Source organism: Neophocaena asiaeorientalis, unplaced genomic scaffold, assembly GCF_003031525.2.
Source record: "Neophocaena asiaeorientalis asiaeorientalis breed wild unplaced genomic scaffold, Neophocaena_asiaeorientalis_V1.1 scaffold134, whole genome shotgun sequence".
NCBI classification, from domain to species: domain Eukaryota; kingdom Metazoa; phylum Chordata; class Mammalia; order Artiodactyla; family Phocoenidae; genus Neophocaena; species Neophocaena asiaeorientalis.
In genome coordinates, this window is record NW_020185339.1 from 28,861,906 (window position 1) to 28,887,295 (window position 25,390).

The window sequence follows — 25,390 nt, forward strand, 5'->3', positions numbered from 1 at the left end:
TCTAACTCAAAATCTTATCCCCAACCTAAGTGTCCATAAAAAGGAACGTAACAGGTGGATGGACCTAGAGTCTGTCATACAGAGTGAAGTAAGTCAGAAAGAGAAAACAAATACCGTATGCTAATACACATATTTTGAGTCTAAAAAAATGGTACTGATGAACCTAGTGGCAGGGCAGGAATAAAGACGCAGATGTAGAGAATGGACTTGAGGACGTGGAGGGGGGAAGGGGAAGCTGGGACAAAGTGCAAGAGTAGCACTGACATATACACACTACCAAATGTAAAATAGATAGCTAGTGGGAAGCAGCCGCATAGCACAGGGAGATCAGCTCGATGCTCTGTGACCACCTAGAGGGGTGGGACAGGGAGGGTGGGAGGGAGACGCAAGAGGGAGGGGACATGGGGATATATGTATACTTATGGCTGACTCACTTCGTTGTACAGCAGAAACTAACACAACATTGTAAAGCAATTATACTCCAATAAAGATATTAAAAAAATCTTATCCCCATCTCTGCCTCACAGACTAAAGTAATTACTTCTTATCATTCCCTAAGATCTCTCTTACCACCTGCTCTTCCTGTCCAAATCAAGGGTCTTTTCTCTTCTTCTAGAATTTCCTTTATCTAACCGCTCCTCAAGTTTCCCAGCTCACGTATAGTTGCAAGACACTTGGGGTGGGGAGGGGGTGAGTGGGGAGGGGAGAGGATAAGGGGAATTTAATTTGATAAGGAAAACTGAAACATCAAAATTTGGATTAGTCAATACTACAGAAAGCTTTTATAAGTTGCAAAGATACAAATGCTTTTTTTTCCATATTACTGAACATTTAAAAAATACATGTCCAGGGACTTCCCTGGAAGCGCAGTGGTTAAGAATCCGCCTGCCAATGAAGGGGACACGGGTTTGAGCCCTGGTCTGCGAAGCTCCCACATGCCACGGAGCAACTAAGTCCACGCGCCACAACTACGGAGCCTGCGCTCTAGAGCCCACGAACCACAACTACTGAGCCCGTGTGCCCCAACTACTGAAGCCCATGTGCCTAGGGCCCATGCTCCACAACAAGAGAAGCCACCACAGTGAGAAGCCCACGCACCACAACTAAGAGTAGCCCCTGCTTGCTGCAACTAGAGAAAGCCTGTGTGCAGCAACGAAGACCCAACGCAGCCAAATAATAAATAAATAAATAAAAATACATGTCCAAGATTTCTGGGTAAAGAAAGCATGAGGAGGATCACAGAACTCTTATACCTGGACACCTGACAGGATAAACATTTTAAAAAATGCAACCCAAGAAGGAAATGAGAGTGACCTTATATGAAATACTTTCCAATGTGGAAGGAGGAGAATGAAAGGGATAGTCATGGGTAAGTTTAAAAAAAAAAAAAATCCATCAGGAGTAAGAGCCTCTTAGGGAATTCCCTGGTGGTCCAGTGGTTAGGACTCCGCGCTTTCACTGCCATGGGCCCAGGTTCGATCATTGATCGGGGAACTGAGATCCCACAAGCTGCAAAGTGTGGAAAAAGAAAACAAAACTGTATAAACCACTATGGGACCTCAGGAAAAGGAGGCCGAACCTCTGGGGCTTGCCATCTTCCAGGGCATTAAGCCACATTGGGAGGAGAATCTGCCAAAGCTTATGTTAATACATGGAATTTACCACTGGATAAAGTAGGCCTGATAGAAAACATTTTATGAGACTTTAGAAAAAAGAACAGAATTCAAATCACCAAAAATGATTAAACTCTTCAATGGCAAGCTCTTCTCTACCTTCATGCCCTTAGCTTGAAAAGAGGATGAAAGCAACAATGAACCACTAACCATAGTTGATAAGCAAGATTGGGTGGGGATAGGTCTCAAATTAGGTGGGAAACATATCAAGGATATTTCAACGATCTCTCTCAAATAAAAGGTATAAACGGAACTGTTCCACATAAAATATAAAGAAGATCAATAAAAATGACACAGCAACTATCAAATCTCCAATAACAAAAGAGAAAGACAATGAGAGAGAAAAAATTACTACGCAGATGAAGAACCCAACCTGGAAAACAATCTAATCCCACAAAACCAAAAGCAGATTCTCCCTTGAATACTTATTTGAATACTTCAAATAAGAATGTAGAGGGCTTTGGGCTTCCCTGGTGGTACAGTGGTTGAGAGTCCACCTGCCGATGCAGGGGATGCGGGTTTGTGCCCCGGTTCGGGAAGACCCCACATAGCAATGCTGGGGACGTGGGTTTGAGCCCTGGTCCGGCAAGATCCCACATGCCACGGAGCAACTAAGTTCATGTGTCACAACTACTGAGCCTGCACTCTAGAGCCCGTGAGCCACAACTACTGAGCCCTCACGCCACAGCTGCTGAAGCCCGCATGCCTACAGCCTGTGCTCCACAACAAGAGAAACCACCGCAATGAGAAGCCCTCACACCGCAAGGAAGAGTAGTCCCCACTCACCACAACTAGAGAAAGCCCATGCACAGCAATGAAGACCCAACGCAGCCTAAATAAATAAAACAAATAAAAAAAAAGAATTTAGATACAATAAGAGCTAAGAAATAAATGAAAGAACGAAAAAGAATAAATAGAATGAAAAGAAAGATGTCTGCAAAGCTGAAGAAAACCTGAAAAACAAAACACCACAATTAAAGGTTCAATAAGATGTCAGAAACAGAAGAGATACAGAGAAAACAGAATGAACGGAGTGGAGAAAGGCTTTCAGAATTAAAAAAAACACAAACAAACAGATATTAAAGCAATTAGAAGATAATATTAGAACATAAAAATGATCCAATCTAAGGATAATTAGAATAAATATAGTAAACTTAAAAAACATAGGACTCAATAAAGGGAACAGAAAAAACATTCACAGATAATATACAGGAAAATTCCCTTAAAATAAGGGACCAGTATCATTCACTCCCCACTGCCAATCCATCAGAAGAAATCCTATCTGTTCTACCTTATGCATACACCAGAACTGGACCGCTTCTTACCATCTCCACTTGTTACCACCCTTATCTAAGCCACAATCATTTCTTACCTGCATCGCCATGATCAAGACTGTAATAGTCTCCTAACTGGCATCCTGAGCCTTCTATTCTGCCACTCTCTGGCTTCTATTTCACATAGCTGCTTTTAAAATTATAAGACATTATGTCCCAGCTCCACTGTTCAAAGCCCTTCAACAGCTCCCCATTTCATTCAAGGTAAAAGCCAGAGCCCTTAGAGTGGCCTAAAAGGTCTTATCTGCTCTAACACCCTGTCCCCATCCTCGCTTTATCTCTCTGACCTCACGTCCTACTACTCTTCCTCTCAGGTACTCCACACCAGCCACACTGGCCTCCTTACTGTCCCTTTTATAACTTAGATATGTTCTCACCTTAAGGCCCTTAAGGTGTTGCCTCTGCCAGGAATGTTCTTCCCCTAGATGTCTACATGGATACTTCCTCACCTCCTTCAGGTCTTTTCTCAAATGTTACCTTCTCTGTGGTTATTCATGAGAAACTACTGAACTTGGGGTAAGAACAGAGAGAGTCTGTGGCATTATTGCCTAAAGCTACTCCCATCCCCAGAGGTCAGTGGGAAAGGTAGTTCTACCAAGGTGGCGAAAGCCATGAAAACCAGCAGCTTCACTGACAGAGAGAGCTGACTTGATTTAAAGCAAAGCACAGAAAAACCCCACGCCTATCCGCATTGTCAGTAAGAGTGTGCATTCTGGGTGGCAAATGAAAAAGCAAGACCAAGGGCTCAGCGAGCCTGAGGTTGCTGTCATAGTGCAAGCAATGGACCAGCAGACTAGACAGAAATTAAAAAAGGAAATCTGGAAACAAAACTTAAGGGACCTTGATAAATGCTCTACACATCTGCACTGGAGAGATTGGAAAGGGTCCACCAGGAGCCTGCATAAACAGGCAGAAAAGACACAAAAGGGCCCAGCAGAAAGTAAAAGTTAGGGCAGACTTTTAAACTGTCTGAACTTTGAAGGAGTTTCCCCAACACACACAATGATCAGCAGAGAGAGGAAGCCTTACTGGCTCAAGGTGTTTAGCACAATCTTTGACCGATCATTAACTGACCACTAAGCAATGTAGATACAGGTGTCACTCCAGGAAGCCAAACTTAGAAATTAAAACAGAAATTAAAAAAACAGAAACAAAACTGAGCAGATATCAGCAGTCACACACCAAGGAGAAAGATTCTACAGATTGAGTCCAGGCAAGTTACTTAAAAAACAACAATAATAACAGCAACAACAACCCTCAAAAGGGAAAAAAAATCAGAATCCAAAATTGCTACAACATATTATGTAAAATGTCCACAGTTTCAACAAAAATTTATGGGATGTAAAGATGCAAGAAAGTGTGACCCAAACTGAGAAGGGAAAAAAGACCCCATGTGATTGCAAACATCCCTGTGTAGGCTCAATGCCAGACTTAGCAAACACAGACATCAAAGTGCTTTAAAAGACTAAAGAAAATTATATGAACAATGCCTTAAACAGATAGAAAATCTCAACAAAAAGACAGAAATCATAAAAAAGGGCCAAATGGAACTCTAGAGTTGAATACTACAGCAGAATAAAAAATAAACCTGGGGCTTCCCTGGTGGCGCAGTGGTTGGGAGTCCACCTGCCGGTGCAGGGGACACGGGTTCGCGCCCCGGTCCGGGAGGATCCCACGTGCCACGGAGCGGCTGGGCCCGTGTGCCATGGCCGCTGGGCCTGCGCATCCGGAGCCTGTGCTCTGCAACGGGAGAGGCCACAACAGTGAGAAGCCCGTGTACCGCAACAACAACAACAAAAAAAAAAACAAACAAAAATAAACCTGAAGAAAGAGCAATAGAAATTATCTAATCTGAAGAGAGAGAAAAGAATAAAGAAAAACAAACAGAGCCTTAAAGACCTGTGGAACAAGTGTACCAACATACACAAATTAGGAGTTCCAGAAGTGGAAAGAAAGGATAGAAAGTGACCAAAAACAATACAAACTGATTTTTTAAATTAATCTACACATTAAGAAGCTCAATGAACCACAACTACAAAAACACAGAAGTCCGTACCGAGACATGTAGTAAAACTGATGAAAGCCCCAAACTGAAAATCTTGGGAGTAGTAAGAAACAAACAACCCATCATTTACAGGGAAGCAAAGATATAACTAGTGGCTAACTTCTCATCAGAAACAAGGGAGGCTAGAAGGCAGCGAGATGACATATTCAAAATGCTGAAAGGAAATATTGTCAAGCAAGAATTCTGTATCCAGATAGCTAAACTGTCTTTCAGAAATGAAGGTGAAATAAAGACATCCCCAATAACTCAGAGAATCCACTGACACCAGCTGGTAGCTTAAATCTACACAGAGAAATGAAGAGCACTGGAAAAAGTAAATATATGGGTAAATATAAAAGAATGCGTTTTAAAAATTTTATTCTCTCATACAGAGTGAAGTCAGAAAGAGAAAAACAAATATCTTATATTAACACATATATGTGGAATCTGAAAAAAACTGGTATAGATGATCTTAACTACAAAGCAGAAATAGAGACCCAGACGTAGAGAACAAACATATGGATACCAAGAGGCAAGTGGGGGCGGGGGGTTGGATGAATTGGGAAATTGAGGCTGACTACTGATAGTAGGTATGAAATAGATAAGTAATGAGAACGTACTGTATAGCACAGGGAACTCTACTCGATGCTCTGCAGTGACCTAAATGAGAAGGAAATCCAAAAGAGAGGGCATATATATATATATATATATATATATATACACACACGTATAGCTGATTCACTTCGCTGTACAGTATAAACTAACACAACACTGTAAAGCAACTACACTCCAATAAAAAAAGAATAAAAAAATTATTCTCTTAAATTATTTAAAAGACAAGATTGTATAAAGCAGTAATAACAACACTGTACTGTTGGGTTTATAACAAATATAGACGATATATATGACAATAACTGCACAAAGGAGGGGGAAAGACAAGCTATCTTATAGAATTAAACTAGTACTAATCTAAAGTAGACTTTGGGGACTTAACCTGGTGGCGCAGTGGTTAAGAATCTGCCTGACAATGCAGGGGACACGGATTCGACCCCCGGTCCGGGAAGATCCCACATGCCTCAGAGCAACTAAGCTTGCGGGCCACAACTATTGAAACCTGCGTGCCTAGAGCCTGTGTTCCACAACAAGAGAAGCCACCACAATGAGAAGCCTGGGCGCCGCAACAAAGAGTAGCCCCCACTCGCCGCAACTAGAGAAAGCCCACATGCAGCAAATGAAGATCCAACGCGGCCAAAAACAAAAAACAAAACAAAACAGTATGGTATTGGCATAAAGACTGAATTTAGATGAATGGAATAGAATACAGAGCCCAGAAATAAACTGTCACATGTATGGTCAAATAATTTTTAACAAAGGCACCAAGACCACTCAATGGGGAAAGAATAGTCTCTCCAACAAATGATGCTTGGAAAACTGGATATCTACATGCAAAAGGATGAAGCTGGACCCATCGCTTACACCATATACAAAAGCCAACTCAAAATGGATTAAAGACCTAAACATAAGATCTAAAACTCCTAGAAGAAAACACAGAGGAAAAGCTTCATGACATTGAATTTGGCAATGATTTCTTGAATATGGCACCAAAAGCACAGTTAAAAAAGCAAAAATAGACAAACAGGAACATGTGAAAATTAAAAACTTCTGTACATCAACGGAAATAATCAAGAGTGAAAAAGCAATCTATGGAATGGGAGAAAATATTTGTAAATCATTTAACTGATAAGAGGTTAATATCCAGTAGATATAAAGAACCCCTACAACTTAACAACAGAAAAATAAATGACCAACTTAAAAATGGGCAAAGAACTTGAACAGACATTCTCCAAAGGAGATATGCAAATGGCCAAAAAAGATGCTTAACATCACTCATCATTAGAGAAACACAAATCAAAACCACAATGAGATATCATCTCATACCCATTAGGATGGCTGCTACCAAAACCAACAACAACACAATAACACACACACACAAAAAAAAAAAACCCAGAAAATAAGTGTTGCTGAGGATGTGGAGAAATTGGAACTCTTGTGCACTATTGGTGGGAATATAAAATGGTGCAGCCACTACAGAAAATAATATGAAGCTTCCTCAAAATTTAAAAATAGAACCACCATAAGATGCAGCAATCCCACCTCTGGGTATATATCCAAAAGAAATGAAAGCAGGATGTCGAAGAAATATTTGCACGTCCATGTTCACTGTAGCACTATTTATCAATGTAATAGACAAGAGGTGGAAACAACCCAAATGTCCATTGATGGATGACTGGATAAACAATATGTGGCATATACATACAATGGAATATTATTTGGCCTTTAAAAAGGAAAGGCCTTTAAAAAGGAAATCTTGATACATGTCACGATGCAAATGAATGCTGAGGACATTATGCTAAATGAAGTTTCAGTCATAAAAAAGAAAAATATTGTAAGATTCCACTTACATGAGGTATCTAAAGTAGTGAAATTCATAGAAACAGAAAGTAGAATGGTGGATGCCAGGGGCTGTAGGGAGAGGGAAATGGGATATTGTGATTTCATAGGTACAGGCATACCTTGGAGATACTCCAGGTTCAGTTCCAGACCACCACAGTAAAGTGAACATCGCAATAAAGCAAGTCACAGAAATTTTTTTGGTTTCCCAGTGCATATAAAAGTTATGTTTACACTATACTGTAGTCTATTAAGTGTGCAATAGTATTATGTCTAAAAAAATGTACATACCTTAATTTAAAAATACTTTATTGCTAAAAGAATGTTAACTATCATCTGATAATGTAAGATTGCCACAAACCTTCAATTTGTAAAAAAAAAAAAAAATGCAATTATCTGCGAAGTGTAATAAAGTAGAACACAATAAAACAAAATATGCCTATAATTTCAGTACTGTTGTGTCTCAGGGAACAGGGTGGCCTGAGGAGAGGGAGAGAGACAGGGGAATGGCCAGTTGGTGGAGCAGTCAAAACACACACAACATTTATCCATTAAATCTGCCTCCCATATGGGCATGGTTTGTGGCGCTCCAAAACAATTACAGTCGTAACATCAAAAATCACTGATCACAGATCACCACAACAAATACAGTAGGGTGAGCGCCCTCGCCAGACTGGTTAAAGGCGCGGCCGGTAGTGAGCGCTGCTGGAGGGGCGCGGGCTCGAAGGGCACCATCAGACCTGAGGTGGCAGCCAGAGCCCGGGAGGCGCGGGGATGCGTCTGTCACTGCCCCGGGGAACGGTCCCCGGGGACCACCGCCACCTCAAGGGCCAAGAGCCAAACACCATGGAGACCTTGGATCCTGACCCCCCAGGATGCTGAGCCCAGCAGAACTGGAAGCGAGATTTAAAATGCATGACTGGGGGGCTGTGTCCGACTCATCTTTCCATCTTGGGCTCCTTCACAGTGCTTGGGACATCATGACAACAGTAAGAGGAAGAGGAGCTTATCAAATACTGTTAAGCTCGAGCCTGGAGGGGACCAACAAACCTTTGGATCGAAGTGGGGGCCTTTGGGTCTCAGCAACCTGTAAGACTTTATTTACCTCTTTCTAAGCATCAAGAGTACCTGCAGAGTTCTGGGGTGAAGGTGCTGGCCAGTTTCCCTGTGCAAGCCACCATTCACCTCTATAGTGACGAGTCAGATTCAGATAAGGAGCAGAAAGAAAAACCCAGCCCTCTGACCTTCAGTGCCAGGAGGCGGAAGACAGCCCAGGAGGAAAGGGCAGAGACCGGCTGACAAACCCAGGACGGCAACCCGGAGTCCGTGGTGGCCTTGGTGGTAAGGGTCTGCTCCCCAACCCTGACTCTCCGGAGGATGCTGGGTGCCCTTCATCCCAATAAGTCTGTCTCTCCTACACCAGACCCACCTCACATGTGCCCTGCGGGACAGCCCTTGGGGACAGCCTCGCGAGAACACTTTGCCTTTCAACTGGGTATACAAGGACTTGACTTTCTCTGGCCAGCACCCCACTCTGGCAAAGACTCAGCTTTTACTCATCCTTCTACTTTGTGCCTCACTTATACCTTTGTGCCTCATTTATACCTTTGAGAAAGGATTCTAGGACCAAGAGGTTTGTGTCCACATGGGGTGTTATCAGGTGGGGCCAACTTTCAAAGCACGTTCAGCAATGTCACTGTGCTGATCAAAGGACAGATTAGTCCATATCGATTAATAACTCACCCACGCCTCTCACTTAACCTGAGACCCTTTATTTGGCTATTTCCACTTTTGTAAAAATGATTCAGATATTGTCCAAGGTTGATGTGGTGGCTTAGTGGCATTCTGAAAAAAAAAATTTATTTATGAAAAACACACAAACACACTGAATAATTTCCATAAAAGTAACAAAAATAAAAAGACAAGAATTTGGGTGGAGGGACCATTCTGGATAAAAACATATATGATTCTTGTCTAAGGGCTGTGTGTATGAATAGAGAGACAAGCTTTAACTCTTAGTTGGGGACTGCTTTGGGCTTATTACTTATTTTCAATCAAGGTACCTAATGTAATATTATTTTCAGCTTTTTATATTTTGATGACCAAATGAGTGTATTCGTCAAGGTTTTTTATTTAACTATTTTACATTTGGTTGTCTTCCCAGTTTCTACTTGAAATAAATATTTTGAGAGACAAAAAAACCCAAATACAGTAAAAATGAAAATGTTTGAAATATTGGGAGAATTCTCACAATGTGACACAGAGACAACAAAAGTGAGGAATGCTGCTGGAAAAATGGCACTGAGAGATTTGCTTAATGCAGGGTTGCCACGAAGCTTCAATTTGTAAAAAATGCAATATCTGCAAAGTACAATAAAGCAAAGTGCAATAAAATGAAGAGATGCCTGCAGAAATTTTCCATTTTACAAGACAAAAAATTTCTAGAGATCTGTTCAACAACTATGTAAATATACTTAACACTACTGACCTGTACATTTAAAAATGGCTAAGATGGTAAATTTTATATTACATATTTTAATTTTTTTCTTAATTTTCAGGAATATACTGATTTGGAAAAAAAAGAAAAAGAGATGAAAAATGTTAAATGTGGATGGATTAGCATAAATCCATCACTACTCATGGAAATCCAAGCCAAAGCACATGCTCCACTGAGGTTGAATATATAGCCTTAGTATAGATGCAGTATAGTGAGTGGATAAGTGAGGGCTTAAAAGCCAGACTGCCTGGGTTCCCATCCCAGCTTTACCGTCTCCTAGCTAAATGACTACAAGCAAGCTACTTACCTTCTCTGTGTCTCCATTTCTTTACCTATAAGATGCAAATAATGCTAGCATCTTCCTCACAGGACTGTTATATGGTTTAAATGAGTTCATACAGATGTAGCACTTAAAAGAATGCCTGACACTTATTGACAACCAGTCAATAAACACTGGCTGATATTAACTGCAAGATGTGTCTCCTAAAACTAAAAGGTGTTAAGAATCATAGATTATACAAGTTACTTAACAAAAACTAATGGGAACTTTACCAAGACTACGGGTTACTAGCAGTAGGTCATAATTTCAGGTATTGTTAGAGCTTTAGAATGGCAACTCCATCAAATTTAGATGATGTATAATTAGGAAATCAGAATGATCCAAAGTACTCTAAAGATATAGCGGGTATAATTTTCAAGTCTTGGGGTATATAACTTTTCACACTGGCATGCATTATAAGGACCTGACAACACTAGCAAATAAAAGGTAAATTGGGCTATACACAAAGGTACCTGTAGTTATTTTAAATTGAAAATACAGATCGTTACAAAATGTACCTATGAATAGAACCAGGAAAAAAGGAAGGACAGATGAGGAAGGAAGGAAACATAAGAAAACTAAATGCTCATCTTCAATAATAGGACTGCCCCTAAAAAAATTAAAAAGTCAGTACAGCCATGCTATGAAGAAATATGGAGTTTAATACCAGAATAAATGGTCGTAATTACCCATGGACAGCTAGAATAGGAAATCGTGGGGGAGAGGGCAGAGAAAGCAAGACTTTTTTAAAAAAATTATTATAAGTTTTGTGATACTATTTGACTTCTTTTTCTTTTAATAAATTTATTTATTTTATTTATTTATTTATTTTTGTGGTACACAGCCCTCTCACTGTTGTGGCCTCTCCCGTTGTGGAACACAGGCTCTGGACGCGCAGCCTCAGCGGCCATGGCTCACGGGCCCAGCCGCTCCGCGGCATGTGGGATCTTCCCAGACCGGGGCACAAACCCATGTCCCCTGCATCGGCAGGCGGACTCTCAACCACTGCGCCACCAGGGAAGCCTCTATTTATTTTTCTTTTTGGCTGTGTTCGGTCTTCGTTGCTGCGCGCAGGCTTTCTCTAGTTGCAGTGAGCGGGGGCTACTCTTCGTTGTGGTGCATGGGCTTCTCATTGCGGTGGCTTCTCTTGCTGTGGAGCACGGGCTCTAGACATGCGGGCTTCAGCAGTTGCAGCACTTGGGCTCAGTAGTTGTGACTCAGAAGCTCTAGAGTGCAGGCTCAGTAGTTGTGGCGCACAGGCTTAGTTGCTCCGTGGCATGTGGGATCTTCCCGGACCAGGGCTCCAACCCGTGTCCCCTGCATTGACAGGCAGATCCTTAACCACTGCGCCACGAGGGAAGCCCACTATTTGACTTCTTATACCATGTACCGTCCAGTCCTCCATATCTGCAGTTTCTGCATTCTCGGATTCAACCAACCGAAATCAAAAATACTCAAGGGAAAAAAAATCCAAAAAGTTCCAAAAAGAAAAATTTGATTTTGCCACAAGCCAGCAACTATTTATATAACATTTACATTGTATTGGGTATTATAAGTAATCTAGAGATGATTTAAAATATACAGGAGGAAATGTTTAGGTTATATGCAAATACTATGCCATTTTATATAAAGGGACTAGAGCATCTGCAGATTTTGGTATCTGTGGGGGGTCTTGGAACCAATCCTCAGCAGATACTGAGGGAAGACTAGACGTTTATACTTAGATTAAAAAATACTTAGCCTATTTTATGCACTTTGAAACTACTAAAACACTGTTTTTTACCCTGACAAATGTCCAAAATGATTACACACACTGGTAGTAAGACTATGGAGAAAACAAGCTACCTCACATCTAAGTGAGAATGTAAATTTGTACAATACCTATGAAAAACAACTAGACAGTAGTTATCAAAATTTTAAATACAGGCACTTCCTTGGTGGCACAGTGGTTGAGAATCCGCCTGCCAATGCAGGGGACACGGGTTGGAGCCCTGGTCCGGGAAGATCCCACATACCATGGAACAACTAAGCCTGTGCGCCACAACTGCTGACCCTGCACTCTAGAGCCCACGAGCCACAACTACTGAGCCCAAGAAGCCACAACTACTGAAGCCCATGCTCCACAACGAGAAGCCACCACAATGAGAAGCCCGCGTGCCACAACGAAGCCTTGACCCCGCTCGTCACAACTAGAGAAAGCCTGGGCGTAGCAATGAAGACCCAACACAGCCAAAAATAAATAAATAAATAAATTTATACCAAAAAAAATTTTTAAATACATATACTATTTGACCCAGCAAAAGAATTTCTAGGAATTTACCCTACAAGCATATCTGCAAATACGTGGAAAGGAATGTTCAAGGTTATCAAATGAAACAACATTTATTAGAGCAAAAGATTGGAAACAACTTAATTGTCCATCAATGGAACACTAGCTTAATGAATTATGGTTTATTCATACAATGAGATACTATGCAAATGTTTTTGAGGAAAGAGAACGTTCTTTTATGTATTGATATGATATATTGTTAAATGAATATGATGGGGAGAATATATTTATACTATCATATATACATAAATATTATATATCTGGAAGGATAAACAAGAAACTAGCAACAGTGATGATCCGTTGAGGAATGGAAACTGAAAAAATAGGAAACTCAGGTAAGAAAGACTTTTCAATTGGCCTTTTTCTATTTTGCCATTGGAACCATACAAGCATCTTATCTAATCAAAAAAACTGTAATACTTTTTTTAAAAAAGATCCCTTCCTAGTAAATTAAACCAAAGCTGAAAACCCTCAGTTTAACCTAAATAACATTTGTTTCAACTTAGAAATCCAATCAACGGGTTCAAGAAATGTGTAAGAACCTACAAACACTAACTTCTAGATCTGCAGAACAACAACCAAAAACAAGAAAATGGGGAGTTCCAAATAAAAATATTTTTCCTGACTTTTAAAGGTTTGGGTTATGAGAAAGTAACCAAGAGTTCTTATTCCACAATATCATTTTTGCCAATAGTTATTCTCATTAACTTTATAAAGGAATATGAAAAAGGAGAAGAAAAAAAAGAAAAAGGAGAGAGACCCAAAGTAATACAATGATATATTCTAAAAAATAATTAGGAACAAAGGAGATGATTTCCCTAGGTCAAAAAGGTGAATGTGAGACATTTCCATAAGTCTGTTTTCTCAACAAAGTTTTTATTCATTGGCACTAACTTTCCAATCCATATGTCATTCTAACCCCAAAACTCCCATAATTATAAGGTCTGATCACCACAAATTTTATTTTGGAAAATGGAATTTTCATTTAGAAAAACCATTAAATTCCTTTTTTAAAATATAAACCTTGAATTGGAACAACACAGAATTGGAAATTGGAATAAAATAGAATTTCTGGAAATTTAAAATACATTCTAAGTGGAAAATCAGAAACCATGTGATAGCACAACTCCTCTTACTACTATTAAAAGGCACAGGACCCTCCAAATTGCTTAACATTAGTCATCAGTGGCAGCTGTAAGTGTGGGAGTAGAGGGGGCTCAAAAGGAGCAGAGCAGGAATACATACAAGTTTGTCTTTTCCTATTTCACTGCTAGCTGTGTGGTGAGTTGTCTGTACCCTCCTCCTCATGCAGGTGGCTGTAACCCAAGCCCAATCAAGCCAAATTATCCTCAGCTGTATAAATTCTTCAATAATGGTTTTAAACAATACTGATCATTTAATCCTCACCCCCTCCACACACATATAAACTCCATTCCTCCCATCTCCCCAAAGCACAGATGCACAAACAGCACAAGGGAATGGAGGCAGCTATTAGGCAAAAACAAAATAAGGCAATTAAGAGCTATATTCACTGATTATAATCCATAAAGGGAAATTTCACGCAAATAGAAAAAGTGATTTCTAATACACCTTCTAACTTGAAAAAATTATTAACTGATCAATTAATAAGTATTTAAGATAAATTACTATGTGCCAATACTTGACACATACTAAAATATGGATAAACCTTGAGGATATTATGCTTAGTGAAATAAGCCCGTCACAAAATAGACAAATACTGTATGATTCTACCTATATGAGGTACTTAGAGTAGTCAAATTCATAGAGACAAAGTTGCCAGGTGCTGTGGGGTAGGAGAATGAGGAATTATTGTTTAATGGTACAGAGTTTCAATCTGGGGAGATGAAAAAGTTCTGGAGATGAACGGTAGTGACATTTGTACAACAATGTGAATGTATTTAACATCACTGAACTGTACACTTTAAAATGGTTTAAATGGTCAAGTTTATGTTACGTGTATTTTACCATGATTTTTAAAAATTTTAATGCAATAAGAAAAAAAATTATGAAAGAAAAAATTGACTGCTTGACCCAGCAAGAAACTCCTAAAAGAAGAAGGGAAAAAGAAAAAAAAGCACGAAAGCACAAATATCAATATTATCAATATCAGGAATTTTTTTTTAAAGTATAGATCTTACAGACATTAAATACAAGACAAAAATAGAGACAACCTTATGTCAATACATTTGAAAACGCAGGTAACAAATTTCTTAAAAAACACGTTACCAAACACAGGCAAAAAATAGAAAATGTAAATAGTAACTATCTCTAAAAGTAACTGAGGTTATAATTTTAAATTCTCTCATAATGAAAAGGTTCTCATCTCTGATCTATTGATGATAGAGTATAAATTGGTATAACTTCTTTGGAATATAGGCATTATTTTGTAAACTAGAACATTTATCAATCCTATGACCCAGAGATTACATTCCTAAGTACCAAGAGAAATTCTTGCTCATGGCACACCAGAAAACATGTAGAATTCATAATAGTAAGAAATGGAAACAACCCAAATGTCATCAACAGGAAATGAATAAACTGTGATGAATCCACTAAATGAAGTATTATATGGCAGAGAAAACTGAGTCAACTATTACAACTGTACACAACAATATAGATAAATCTTAGCAACATAATGTAAAGCATTAAAAAAGAAAGAAAAGAAAATCAATTCCCAGATTGCATACACATATTCTTTAAAAAAAAAAAAAACTAAATACAACTAACACTAGACAATATATTATTTAGACACACACATACACCTGATAAAACTATTTTTTGAAAAGGCAATGGAAAGAGTAAAAAAAAAAAAATTAGAGTATTTACCTTGAAAGGCGAGAGGAGAACATGTAAGACTGTCAATATTCAATATTAAACTTCTCAGGTTAAATGGTGGGTTCATGAATATTCTATATGATATTTTTTAAAACCAAATACACGACATAAACAAAATGATAAAAATACATGGTAAAGTTTTTTTTTATAGGGCCATCGAGGGATGTGGAATAACTGATTCTCACACACTGCTAGTGGGAGTGTAAAAATCTATTTAGTAAAATCTACTAAGGCTGAACATAAGCATATCCTACAACCAGATGTCCTACTACTAAGTATATGCTCAACAAAATGCATGTATATGTGCACCAGAGACATGTACGAGAATGTTTATAGCAGCACTATTTTTAAGAGTCCAAAACTAGAAACAAATGTAGACATCTATCAATGACAGAATGGATAAATAAATTGTGGTATATTTACAGAACAGAATACTATATACCGCAATACAGAAAAAGAACGAGCTACTGACATAACGGATCAATTTCAAAACCAATGCTAATAGACATATATACACTACCATATGTAAAATGGATAGCTAGTAGGAAGCAGCCGCATAGCATAGGGAGATCAGCTCCATGCTTTGTGACCACCTAGAGGGGTAGGATTGGGAGGGTGGGAGGGAGACGCAAGAGGGAGGAGATATGGGGATATATGTATATGTATAGCTGATTCACTTTGTTATAAAGCAGAAACTAACACACCATTGTAAAGCAATTATACTCCAATAAAAATGTTAAAAAAAACACCAATGCTAAGAGAAAAATGTCAGATGCAAAAGAGTGTATGTTGTATGATTCCATTTATATGAGGTTCATACATAAGCCAAACTAATCGATAGTGATAGAGGTCACAATAGTAGTGGGAAAGAAACTAGGTCAGGGTACAGGAAGGCTTCTAGGATCCTGGTACTATTCTATTATCATGATCTGAGTATTTATTATACAGGTCTGTTCACTGTGAAAAAATTCATCTAGTTGTACCCTTAAGCATTTTGCATTTTACTTTATATATATTACATAAAACTTTAACAAAAAAGAAAATAAACTAAAGACATCCTTTTGCCTCTTAACGGCACAGTTTAACTGATACTCTTCATTCCCTCTGCCAGGCACTGACCAATATCCCTGGCTGAACACTGGCAGCTAACAGGTAACACTGACATTGGGGCATTCTGCTCCCCCTATACTATACTGAGTCTGATGTATTTGTTCTCAAATCTACTTAATTCCAGTTGTGTCCATAATTACAATTACATGATTGTAATGAAATACTAAATACATTAATGAACTACAAATGTAAGAAAAGTTGCTATTTCTTTGAGAACTAAGTTGAAGGCTCTGGAAGACTGAATATAAATCATTTGAAACACCGTCCTCGGGACTTCCCTGGTGGCACAGTGGATAAGACTCCGCGCTCACAATGCAGGGGGCCTCGGTTCGATCCCTGGTCAGGGAACTAGATCCCACATGCATGCTGCAACTTAAGAGTTCGCGTGCCACAACTAAGGAGCCCACGTGCCGCAACTAAGACCCTGTGCAACCAAATATTAAAAAAAAAAAATATCCTCAACTTAAGTGTGGGTGAGACACATAAATAACCTTGGGGAAAAATTAGAAATCTAGGAGGAGTCTATACTCATTGCTTCAAGTCTTTAAGAGTTCTCACTCCACTTAGAAAAACTGTAATTGGAAGTTGTAAGCAATGCATCATGGGCTGCAATTAATGCCAAATGGATGAAGAACTCTCATCAGCAGACTCATAACATAATATATCAAAAGGTTGGTGAAGGGCTTCCCTGGTGGCGCAGTGGTTGAGAGTTCGCCTGCCGATGCAGGGGACACAGGTTCGTGCCCCGGTCCGGGAAGATCCCACATGCTGCGGAGCGGCTGGGCCCATGAGCCATGGCTGCTGAGCCTGCGCGTCCGGAGCCTGTTGCTCCGCAGCGGGAGAGGCCACAATGTACATTTATTTGTTTTAAGCAAAAATAAAATGCTTATGATATGTATGTATCATTTTTATATCTTGCTTTAACCAATTTTTTCAGTTAATAGTAAACTGTGTAAGATTGGATGGTACTGAATAAGAAGACTTCTACTATAATCCAAGAAAGCTTACTCTAATTACTTTTGGCAAACTAATACTATCTACTAGATAGATAAAGCTAAAATTTTAACTGTAGGGAATTCCCTGGATGTCCAGTGGTTAGGACTCCGCACTTTCACTGCAGGGGGTATGGGTTCCATCCCTAGTTGGGGAACTAAGATGCCACCAGATGTGTGGCCAAAAAAAAAAAAAAAAATTAACTGTAAACAAGTCTACTTATTAAAACAGCAAAAGAGAAATCAAATTCACCAAAGCTGAGATGCTATATTTAAAAGAATATGTCAGGACTTCCCTGGTGGTCCAGTGGTAAAGAATCCACCTACCAATGCAGGGGACGGGGATTCGATCCCTGGTCCAGGAACTAAGGTCCCACATGCCATGTGCCGCAAACTACAGAGCCCACGTGCTCTGGAGTCCATGCACCGCAACTAGAGAGAGAAAACCCACACGCCACAACTAGAGAGAAGCCCGCGCGCCGCAACAAAAGATCCCTCATGCCACAACTAAGACCCAACACAGCCAAAAATAAATTAAATAAATAAAATAAAAGAATACGCCTCTGGTGCTATATTAGCTATTATTGTTAACAAAATGGCAGCATAGTTACCCTATCTCAGCATAGTCTGGTTAATACAATAAAGGTCTTAGAAGAAGACAGTTGCTGAAAGGACTACCTGGGGCTCAAGGACCAAGGTCTGAGTATCACTGAACTGGAAAAACAATGGTCTGAGCGCTCTTGATAGAAGAAAACAGAAAAGTTATTTTGCTAATAAATTTGCCTTGAGAGTTAAACTTTCTCTAAAACACAGTAAGTAAAATTTCTTCCTGGAATCTGATACAAACCATGGGTTTCTGAAAAAAAACAATTCTTGTTATACATTAGCATCCAGTTAGACTGAATTCCGGCATAATGGTTTCTCACCAGAATTCTTTAAAAGCATTGATCGAAAGCATTAGAGAGCCCTCAGTGATAGTACTCTAAAGCTTCTCATTTCATTCATTATTCAACTAATATTCACTGAATGCCTACTACATTCTAAGCCTTGTGTGAGTCTGACTGGGAGGGTGCTGTTTCAGATTCAGGGGAAAATTATGGTATATCAGAATGCAGGGGTTTAATGAGAGCAGGTGGTGGAAAAGTGGCAGCCAAACCCCTTACCTATTCAACTGAGCAGTCTAATAAAGAAATGAACAAAATAGAGTATTAGCCAGAGTTCTAGCAAGGCCAAGCAAAAGGGGGTTTCCCCTCAAGGGTTTACCCCTTAAAAAGGAATGCTTTTTCAAAGAGGAGAAGGAAGGAACCCTCCTCCACTGTTGGTGGGAATGTAAATTGGTACAACCATCATGGAGAACAGTATGGAGATTCCTTTAAAAACTAAAAATTGAGCTACCATATGATCCTGCAATCCCACTCCTGGGCATATACCCAGAGACAACCATAACTCGAAAACATACATGCACCCCAATGTTCACTGCAGCACTATTTACAGTGGCCAGGACGTGGAAGCAACCTAAATGTCCATCGACAGAGGAATGGATAAAGAAGATGTGGTACATATACACAATAGAATATTACTCAGCCATAAAAAAAGAATGAAATAATGTCATTTGCAGCAACATGGATGGACCCAGAGACTGTCATACTGAGTGAAGTAACTCAGACAGAGAAAAACAAATATCATATGATATCACTTATACCTATATGTGGAATCTAAAAAAAAGGTACAAATGAACTTATTTACAAAACAGAAATAGAGTCACAGATGCAGAAAACAAACTTATGGTTACCAGGGGGGAAGTGGGGGGAGATTGGGATTGACATATACCCACTACTATATATAATACAGATAACTAATAAGGACCTACTGTATAGCACAAGGAACTCTTCTCAATACTCTGTAATGACCTTTATGGGAAAAGAATTTTAAAAAGAGTGGATGTATGTATATGTAAAAAAAAAAAAAAGAGGAGAAGGAAAAATCAAACATATTAATACTACAAAGAAGGGTTTCCTTGGTGGCTCAGTGGTTAAGAATCTGCCTGCCAATGCAGGGGACAATGGTTCGAGCCCTGGTCCGGGAAGATCCCACATGCCGCAGAGCAACTAAGCTCATGTGCCACAACTGCTGAGCCTGCGCTCTAGAGCCCGTGAGCCACAACTACTGAGCCCAAGTGCCACAACTACTGAAGCCCACATGCCTAGCGCCCGTGCCCCACAACAAGAGAAGCCACCGCAATGAGAAGCCGATGCACCACAACGAAGAGTAGCCCTCGCTCACCGCAAATAGAGAAAGCCCACGCGCAACAAAAAAGACCCAACACAGTCTAAATAAATAAATAAAATTTAAAAAAATAAAAAATACTACAAAGAAGAGTAATACTTACAGAAGTAGAAAATAACCTAAAGGAGAGGTAATATCAAAGATAAAATTAACCTTACATTCAGATCCAATTAATCTTCCTTTGATGCCTAATATGTGCTAGGAAATGTACTAAGAAATTTCATACACATTATCTTATTTAATCCTCACAAAAACCTTGTGAGGTAAAAGAAACATACTTCTGAAACAAAAAACACAGAAAGATATACATCTCTGTATAGAGACAGAAGAGGGGAAGATGAGGAAGGTCATACCAAATGACTCCAATTATTTTAGTAATAGAAACAAGAGGAGAGAAAGCAGGGAAGCTTGAAGGCCTGAGAAGAAGAGATAAGAAAACTAATACTTACTGCCTACCATGTGCTATTACATCATTTATATACAAATTTCATGTAATCCTGTTTAGTACTTATGACTCATTTAATTGAAGAACTTGAGACTGTGAGAATTCCCCAAGATCTAACAGCTGGTAAGTGGTAGGGTGGTGATTCAAACCCAGGTCTATAAGACTACAAATTCTGTCTCTTTCTACGATACCACACTGCTGCTTCAAAATCAGGAAAGTGCAAGAGAATACATATGAGAGGAATAAAAAGGTCATGAAGCAGCAAAGGTCCAGTTAGAAGCAGACAGTATGAATTTGGAGTAGATAATGCCAACTTTGTGCCCTCTCCCCCTGGGTTCAACTGCCCAGGTAAAAAGTATTTAACATTGGGAAGTTGCTAAAGGTGTAATAATATACACTTTTAAGAATTAAAATGGGGCAGGAGACTTCCACTTTCCTTCAAATTATTACTATTGTTCTTTACTAACTGAGTATCTACAAAATATTATGCACTTGGTAGTCTCATTGAACTTGCTACCTAACCATTTGAAGCTACAGTTTAAGTATCTGCCAATGGTCCAAAATTCAACACTAACCTGAGTAAGTGTTCTAATGTTGATCAAAATACCAGAAAATATCCATCTAAGAATAACTTAATTTTCTTTCATTTTGAAAACTGACTTTATTTACAAGGAATGAGAGTTAAGTCCCTAAGACTAACAGACATAGGATTGTTGTCAAAAACCAGAATGTAGACCCATTTATTTTGTTCTTTTATGAAAGACTGTGAGAGGCTTTGAAATGAACCAAGAAGATCACTTGGCATCTTCAATGGAAAACTAGGCACTGTGTAATGTGCACCTTCCCTAGTTACCTGATTCTACAAGGTCTGCATTCTTCATGACATTTGAGCTGTTTTATAATTGTAAGTTATAGTTAAATGATAGCAATTCAAAGGATTCTTGTCCATACACTTACAAACAAATTCTGTCCAGTGAGAGAGGAATGATTTTCCCCACGTCCCTATGGAAAAAGACAGTTTTGCATAGATTTGTAAATTCATTTCAGCATACCTGATCCTATACACGTGCAGTACTTTGAATTCTCCTTTGAACTACTTTTAACATCTTACAGGTTCTCCCATTAATTAATGAGTTAAATAACATCTTTTACATGTGTTCATTTTACATTTATATGAAAATCAGTATTCTAACTTTTTAACAATGAATTTTATACAACATGTAGTATATACCATGGAAGATGAAAACTTTAATGCAAAAGCTCAAGGGAAGGAATCATCCTTTTTCACTCATACACATATTTAAGGAAGGCCAGACAAAACTTAGGCCCTGTCTCTTCCCAGTTCTGAAATTTAAGACTCTAAAAAGCACAGTCATTGTTGATCATTCTTGAAAGAGCCCATAATTCACAAAAGAATTCTTTGAAAATTATATTTCCAGCTGCTTTTTTCCCCTAATGCACAGTGTAAACAAAGCACTGTCTCAAGAACAGAGTTTCATCATTTCAGAAATGCTTAGAATCTTTTGTTTGAACTACTTTTGTTAATTATAGTCACTTAAAAAAATAGATGGTTACTCAATATTCTGTAATAACCTAAATGGGAAAAGAATATGAAAAAGAATGGATATATGTATAACTGAATCACTTTGCTGTACACCTGAAGCTAACACAACATTGTAAATCAACTATACTCTAATATAAAATAAAAATTTAATTAAAAAAATAAATACATAAATAAAATTTACATTCAATTTAAAAAAAAATGGTACATCTTCATATTAAGCTAAAAATCTATATTTGACAAATGCTTTTTCTGATCCAAAAGATTTTTTTGCCAGTCAACAACTGTACAATCGTAAAAATATTAAATACATTTATTTGTTGTTTTCAAAATAATGGTTGTCTTCTATTGGTATATGTCACATGAAAAATTAAATATTTTTTAACTAACTTGATTCAAATATACATAAACAGCTTAAAGAAGCCAAAGCCAGAAATCAATACACAAACCAAACATTAAATCAACAACATATTTTAAATTCATTAATGCAGCGGGAAAAGGCATATCAATGCTCAGATCTTCTGGCTTCCAAGTCCCAAATTTAAAACAGCTCTGAAACCAGTAATCTCTTTGGAAGCAGCTTTTATCCTCACTCAGGATCAAACTAATCCCCAGACACTCTGAGGTAAGAAAGAGCAAAATCAAGTTGCACCAAAAATCTTTACACTCAGCATTCATTCAGATCTTCCAAACCACTTTCATGGCTTGTAACATGCCAGAAAAATATTATTCTAACAAGTAATTATTTTGTCCAAAAATGAACAGAGCAATTTAAATTGGAAATAATTTGCTGCCCATGCCATTCATAAATCCACGCTACTATAATTTTTTTTTTTCCAGTACGCGGGCCTCTCACTGTTGTGGCCTCTCCCGTTGCAGAGCACAGGCTCCGGACGCGCAGGCTCAGCGATCGTGGCTCACGGGCCCAGCCGCTCCGCGGCATGTGGGATCTTCCCGGACCGGGGCACGATCCTGCGTCCCCTGCCTTGGCAGGCGGACTCTCAACCACTGCACCACCGGGGAAGCCCTACTATAATTCTTAACATGAATGGATAATGCATGCAGCATATCATGCATTAAATATTCTAAAAGACAAGTTTTCATCCAGTTGAAATTAGTTAAGTAAATACTGGCCGATTAAAACGCATGAAAAGTTAACTCTTCCTTCTCCCTCCCCATCTCTACTCCCTCCAAACCAACAGGAACATTTCAGATGGTAATGTGTGTCAATTAGAAGTAAAGAAAATGCGGATAAACAAAACAACTGGTGAAGGTACAAAATGCCAGGCCCCAAAAGAGATGTCACCACTTCCAAGTTGCAACTGAAGTTAAAGAACTATAGTGGGAAGTCTTCACCATTTTCAGTAGTTCAAAATAAGGTACGTATTGTCCTCCTCCTTGGGAATGTAACTCTTTCCAAAACTTTTCTGACTCTTCTCGAGGCTCTTAAACCTCGAGCATGTGTTGTAGGATTCTATTAAAGCTTTGTAAGAGTATTGTTCAAATACCAAGTAAAGAAAATAACCGAATCGTTTAAGATAAAAGTTAATAGGCTTTTCTCTCTACCCCCAATTCAACAATGTATAGATCTGGATACCAAGGGGAAAAAAAAGGTAGATGATTGAATACAGGCATTTCTTCTTCCCAGAGTAGGAAGAGCAATATGGCAGTATTTCTTTAACAACTTCCTATTCACTAAGCCATCTTCTTTTTTCAGATCGTCAGAGAATTTGATGTACAAATCCAGAGAGCAAGGGAAAAAAAGAAACACCGGAAGAAAAAGAAAACAAAGTAGGAAGAACACAAAAATGCAGTATTCACATTGCCTGGTTGACCATAAACAATAAAGCGAAATATATTCACTGCCACCTTCTTTTCATCTAGAGAGAAAAGGAAAAAATAACACAATAGCCTCTACAAATATATATCATAAGATACCCCAACTTTTCCAAATATTTTACCTCCGGAGCCAGATCACTGTGCTAAGGTGAGCAAAGTCTCTTCAGATGGGTTCAGGCAGTAGAGTGCTTCTAAAGACCATTCCCTAATGCTATTCAAAGTTTCTTATAACCTGCTTTACCACCTGCTCTAGAGCCCCCAAATTTAAAATTACTTCTATCACCTACCCCCTTTTCAAAATCTCCCTTAAAGGTATCTCTTAAGAAAGCTAGCTAAATTCAACTGAAAGTATAAATGACAAACAGGTACACATACTCTTTAACCCTTGGAAAAATGTTATTCATCGATTCAAACAAATCTCTGTGGCAGACTTTTTAATAGTTTGAGAGTTTTTCTTCTTTCTTTCTTTGTTCCTTTCGTTTTCTCTTTTTGGGATGGAGGCACTGTTATACCTACTCTCACACAGAAGAAAGAAGAGAAAGAGAAAAAAATGCCAAGTCCAAAGTTCCCATGTCCTATCTCTACTGAAGAAAAGATGTATTTGTTACTGTGAAGTCTCCTTCCACAGCTCTTGACAAATCCATTCTTCAACATTAAATCATGGGAGGTGATCTCCTACTTCCACCACCCCCATGAACAGGAAAGAGAAAGCCTGCCCTGACAAAGTGTGACCCACTATATGCTAGCTTCCAAAATTTTTTGATAGGTGTATGTGTGGGGCATTTTGTGTTTTAAAACATCTTTGCAAATTCTTTGATTTTACTCCCATCAAAAAAACAGTCTGGGAATTCCCAGGCGGTCCAGTGGTTAGGACTCCACACTTCCACTGCTGGGGGCCTGGTTTTGATCCCTGGTTGGGGAACTAAGATCCCGCAAGCCACATGGCGCAGCCAAAAAAAAAAAAAAAAAATTAGGTAGGGTCCAATTCTCCTCCCCACAACGAGAATGAAGCAGAAGTGACACTGAGCAACCTCGGAAATTAGGTCATAAAAGGTGATAAAATCTCTGCCTGGTGCCTTCCCAGTTCAGGCAAGTTTGCAGTCCTGAATTACCATATAAGATATCCAGCCACCCTAGATCCCTGATTCTGGAGAAACCATGGGACAAGGCCTCAGAGGGTTAGAGACGTCCGAGGGGTGCCAGCTGTTTCAGTCTTCCGAGCTCTGCCTCCAGACTTGTGAATGAGGAATCCTTGGAGATGACCCCAGGCTCAGCTACCATCTGCCTCTAACTGCGTAAGAGACTTCAGTGAGGAAGCCTTTTAGATGATTCCAGCCCCAGTTATCATCTGATTGCATCCTCATGAGAAACCGTGAGAAAGAACTGCTAGCTGAGCCCAAACATCAGAATCATGAAAGATAAAAGGAGTGTTGTTTTACATCACTCAGTTTTGGCATGGTGTGTTACACAGCAAAAGATAACCAAAACAGACTTTGGTATAGGGAGTAGGTTACTTCCATAACAAAAAGTTAAAATGTTAAGCTTTGGGACTGGATGGCAGGAGAAAGCAAGAAGGGCCTTGAAAGTGTTAGTGAAAGCCTGAAGGGTCTTAAGGACACTGGTAGGAAGCTGTCAACAAAGACTTAAAACAGGG

The 25,390-nt window shown here is 39.0% G+C and overlaps 1 protein-coding gene and 1 pseudogene across 4 annotated transcripts in view; one reads left to right on the forward strand and one right to left on the reverse strand.

Moving 5' to 3' along the window:
- SPATS2 (spermatogenesis associated serine rich 2) overlaps positions 1–25,390 on the reverse strand; it is a 151,315-nt gene that overhangs the window by 76,385 nt on the left and 49,540 nt on the right. The window lies entirely within an intron of this gene.
- LOC112394000 (protein ripply3 pseudogene) lies at positions 1,366–8,905 on the forward strand (annotated as a pseudogene).